The sequence below is a fragment of the Euprymna scolopes genome, chromosome 8 (assembly GCF_053919585.1).
Source record: "Euprymna scolopes isolate OS-2025 chromosome 8, ASM5391958v1, whole genome shotgun sequence".
Classification (NCBI taxonomy): domain Eukaryota; kingdom Metazoa; phylum Mollusca; class Cephalopoda; order Sepiida; family Sepiolidae; genus Euprymna; species Euprymna scolopes.
Window position 1 is genome coordinate 91635882 of NC_136489.1, and position 6000 is coordinate 91641881.

Here is a 6000-nt window from a genome sequence, read left to right on the forward strand (position 1 = left end):
AAATTAGGGCTTGTATTACATTTTTCGAGTAGTTATAAGCTTGGAAAGACAGAGGGTCGAATAATTCACGCCTCCCATTTTGAAATGTCTATTAAAAAGTAAATAATTTACTCACCAAAGTGTTATGTATCACAAATTGAAGAGAAAAGGTCAATAAATAATATATTCAAATTTAAAACAAAAAATTAGTGTTTTTAGAAATTTACCTGTAAAGTCCGAAGTTTAAAACCTTTATTAAAAAGACCACGTTGTTTGTTTTTTTTTTTAATGAAACCTTGGTCCTTGCTCCTTTAATTGAAAAATAAATTAGGGCTTGAGTTACATTATTCGAGGAGTCATAAGTTTGGAAAGATGGGTGGAATTATTCACTATTTTTCACGAAATTTCTGACACACCTACCAATCTACCCATGTTAGAACGGCTTTCGGAATAGACACCCCTAACCTTGCTAGCATACCCGAAAAGATATAAAAGATGACGTGTCGAATGTGAACGATGAGTTGGACGTAATGTAAAAATGTACCGAATTTAAAAGGGAACAAAATTCAAATTTCCGTTCCATTTTTACACCAACCGTAAAGCAGAGCATTCTATGCAAATTTTACCTAACTTACTGTATTAATGCTATTTTTTTAAGCAAAAAAAATATTTAGGTTTGGCTATAAATTCCTAAACTCATTTCACCCTAAATAATTTAGGTGACTGAAATAGGAATCTAATTGAATTTTTAATTTCCTGAATAGTATGTGAGAAATTCATTTTTCTTCGAGTTATATCGAATTCATTAATACGGACTTTAGGGGGTTTTCGTAATGTTACTGTAAAAATTATTTACGATGCTTTATTTATATAAAAAAAGCAAAAATAAATTCTTGCGTTTTTTATTTACTACTGAAAACCATAACTTTAGTAAAGGTATTTTTTTGTTTAAACAAAATAAAACATTTTCACTGTGAGTTAAATAAAAATAATTAATTCATTATATTCTGCGATCATTATTTGATAAATACTTCAATTTTAATTAAAATTAGTTAATTTCCTGATATTTGGTGAATTTTTAAGTAAAGGGAGGGGTCAAAATGTTTATACACTTTGAGCGTCGGAATTCATTTTGTCTGTACCTACCATTTTTCGATGAATATTTGATAGGAAAGCGACCACGTTTGGTTAATCTAAATCAAATTTCAATCACATGGTTACATTATCAATAATCATGTGATTAAACCCATTGAAAATGTATCGATATTGTAAACACATTCTGTTTTCATTAAGCTTGTAAGACCAAAATATCCTTTTCTGAGATTGTTTAAAAAAACCGCGAGATCAGGAGAAAGAAATGTCCAGAAAATCGCTAGATTTTTAACTTTTATCATCTGAAATTTTCAAAAATCGCTAATTCACCCCCCCCACCAAAAAAAAACTCCATATTTTAACTTCATACAATAAAAAAATTATAAATATAGTATATTCAATATATAAAATGTTCCGTGTTTTCTCACTATATGTTTCTGGAATTATATTGAAGCGGTTAGCTCCCCAGAAGGCTTACATATTTTATCAGCTAGTTAACCTGTTTTTTCAGAGAGGGTTTTTTTTTTGCAAGAAACAAATAATAAACTCAAACTATCAAGCTATCAAATTCTATTGAAGCGGTTAGCTCCCCAGAAGGCTACCATATTTTATCAGCTAGTTTTACCTGTTTTTTCAGAGAGGGTATTTTTTTGCAAGAAACAAATCATAAACTCAAACTTTTTATAATAAAAGTTAAATCGAAATATACTGCAAATTAAACATCACAATAATGGTGCAACAGATTTTGAAATTAGAAAAATAAAAAAACAAAAAAAACTTTGTTTTAGCCTGTTAAAAAGTATTTAGGTTGGTAGATAATAAAATTCGACTGTATTAGTATAAGTTTTTTTTTGCTGTTGTTTCTTGCTTTTTACAATTTTCGACTAAATACTTCTAAATTAAGCAGGGTTACTTAGATCGTATTTTAAACTAAACTTCGGAGGTTGGAATGCCCCCACCTAAAATGTACTTGGAAAAATCGATTTTATAGCGAGATTTAAGAATGGTTAGCCGAAAAAAAGGTGAAAAACAAAACAAATAATCAATAAATAATTGTTACCAAAGGCAATAAATGTTACTTTTTTACTTACATGAATGAGTTTATTTTATGTTTTAAAGTATTTTCAAGCGCTTTTCTTTATTTTTTAATCTAAAATTGCGGGTGTGTGGGTGCGAAATATCTCCAGATTTTCTAGAATTCCCCGCTAGATTGCAACCGAAATCTCCAGATCTAGCAGGAAAACCGCTAAATTGGAACCACTGGTCACGTGAGAGGAAGCGGTAATAAATAATTGTCCCTAAATAAAAAAAATGGTCTATCGGTACAAAGAAAACCACCTATTTATCATAGAAAAATTAAGTATAATGTTATAATTAAAAAGAAATATATAAAAACACACATGGATATAGTAAACATATTATACCAAAACGGGGAAGCCATCCGTCCAGTGATTTTTTAGACTACTAATTGCGAACGAACCAAGAGTTACATTTATATATATATATAGATGTATATATATATATAATTATTTTCTATAAGAATTATCATATACCTACATATATATAAATATATATGTGCATGTACGTGTTTTAGAGAAACACATATATATAAACATATATATATACATGTTGTTTTATATAAGCATTAATACGTTACTGACTAAGCTTTTGTATAGACAATATCGCATGAAGAGGTCTCTAGATACTTGTAACTGACTGATTGAAACATGCTCATGAATATGAACAACATATTAATGCTTATATCAAACAAATAAAAATCATATCTTGCCCTACTCAAGCATTCTTGTTTTATCCTCGTTAAAACTTCATTGATTGCTTTACCTCTGGCAAATATTAACCTGGATTATATATATTTATATATATATATATATAGATAGATAGATAGATAGATAGATAGACGTGTGTGTCTTCTTGTGGATATATACATATATATGTGTGTGTATGTGTGTGTACTTAAATAATATTATCAGGATAGTAATAATGATAAAAATGGAAAGTCTTTATTACGAAAAAAAAATAATGTACTTCTTAAGAGTAAAACAAACATTTTTCTCCGTTTAATAACTAGATTAAAATAGAAATTAAAAAACAACAGAAGAATGAATGTCAAAAAAATTTTACCGACGGTTTCTCAAGGTGCTCGTTGGCAATCTATACTCCTATGAATATGCTTTTTTTTGTTTATGTGTGTATCGATATTCATATTAAACCCCCTTTTTTCTATTTATTTAAAAAAGCGCATGGGTCGCAGAATTGCATCCTCTACAAAAGATCTTAATTTGCATATTCTTTGAAACATTCACTTTAATTAATTTCCTATCAGTTTTCTATATATATATACATATACTGTGGAAGCAAAATCAAGACTTCAAATAGGGTGTTGATGGCAACAAAAAGTGTATTTCATTTTACGTTACAAGTATTTCCATGTCCAGTCGAATAATTTCAAACATTATAAATGGAATACACTTTTTGATGCCATCAACACCCTGTTTGAAGTCTTGATTTTGCTTCCAACGGTATATATAAATGCTCAATTATGAAATATGATAATTTTGTAGCTTACTCCTTAAATCAACTCTTTCTGGCTTAAAACTCATTGGTATATGAAAATTTCCTGAATTACACGAACTCAGTATATTACATATATATATATATATATATATATATATTACATATATATATATATATATATATATATATATATATATATATATGTTTAAAAATATTTGGCCTACTAAACATCTCTGTTCGTTTAAGTTTGAAACTTAATACATACGGTATTTGAACACATGTGAAACTTTATATTTGGGTTTTAGCCGGGGAAAACTGTTGTGACAGTGTGAAAACTAAAAAAATCGAATTTGCCAGGTGAAGGTCAAACGATGACATTATCAACATGCATGCGTAAAGTAGTAGCTATTGGTTTATATTTTTATTTTTAGTGTTGCAGCAAACATGTCTCCATAGTTCAAGCATAAACATCAAAGGAAAAAGTAAATCGTTAGCTAAAGGTTTTGGTTTCGATTCTATGTGATGGCGAACGAATATTTTTTTTAACTATTTTAATCCGTATTATGTATTGCGTCCAATATAATATAATATAATATAGATATGAAATCTTCATTAATCAAAATATCATATTATAGGTTATTTTACAACATGACAATGCCGAGTGTCCTGCTAGTATAATATAAATATGCATCTGAAAAATAGATTACTTTGTATTACTTTTTTAAATTAAGAATTAAAAACCTAACTGTTTAACGGTGATTAGGATGTATTCCGCAGAATATTATTATATTCTATGTCATAATATTGTACATATTAATACCCCGTATACATTTCCATTAGAAACAAAAGGTTTACTACGACGTGTGACGAACTTCCTGTCGATGCTACTAAATGTATAGAAGGATTTAAATGCAGTAATATTTTGTATGATTTTTATATGTATTAGTAAATATTTTCATAGTAGTTAGAAAAATGTAAATGATATTAATCGTTGTTTAATGCAATAAATGTATGTATAATATTGCGGTTACAAAACGTATGGTAATGGAATCTAAAAATTACAACATCTACGTTTATAGCAAATCTGAACATCTGGAAACAAGCGTTGATGTAAAAATAATGACGTCTGTATAGAATCTTTTATCCGTAACATTAGGTGAACGAAAAGAATTTCATGAAAAAGGAGTAGAATTATTTGCTCTCATTTTGTAGGAATATGAGGTCATCTTTGTTACTATCTTAAGGAAGTTCCTATCAAGAATCTGGTAGAATTCTTTTGACAAGTTGTTTTGGATGTACGCCATGCAAGGCGGATTAGACCATGTTATTTTTATTTCCGTGATATATATATATATATATATATATATATATATATATATATATATATACATATATATATAGACTTCCTAGTTTTTTAACGTTTAAAACTATACAAAAAATATTTTTATTTTTATCATTCGTTAGAAAACTATTTAGTCATTAAGTCATTTAATAGCCTGCAATCACTGCATCAACATGCTCTCTCAAATTCACTGTAGTACTAATGTATTTTATGGGATCATCAGTTATTTACCATGAAACACTGTTTCGGGGATTTAAAAACAAAACAGTTTATTACAGCATGACTCCTCAGCAGTGTTGATCAAACACCACCTCCCTAGATCTTATCTTAAACTATAATTAGTATTTTGTCTATTTACATACTTATTTATTGAAAATTAAATATGTATAAAGATTAAAAATATTTATAAATATATACCTATTTTTAGTACATTTTATACATTACCAATATAGTTTTTTATTTTTTTATTATATATGCTGGCTAATTTTATACTTTTCAAAAGCATCAGGATTACGAACAAATGCTTTATTTAACTGTTTAAATAGCACCTTGTTTATCATCCTTATTACAAAGCTAGAAACTGGTGGTATAAAATCTATTAAATGTAAAGTAATGCGAGCTATTCTGAAAAAAAAAACTCTTACATAATGGTTCCATAAAACATAAAAACAGGACAGGTACGTCATACGAACTATTTGAAAGGGGAAATAGTTTCTTTTATCGAATATTTTATAAAGAAAAATCGCATCCTCAATTTTTATATCTTAATTCAGTAATGTAGCCTGTTGTCCTCTATGTTCACAATTCAATTCTAACTCCTTTGAATATTTCTTACACCCATGAAAATTATATGTTTTAGATATATCATTTTTTATTTGCGATGGTATATATATATATATATATATATATATATACTCGTGCAGGATCCAATCCCATTGGGATACCTATCGCTTGGAGTTATATTCTATTTCTTATTTGAAAATAACATTCTTTAATAAGATAACTTATTAGTATTTTAATATACCTTTAGAAACACTAGTTTTGCTATTTTT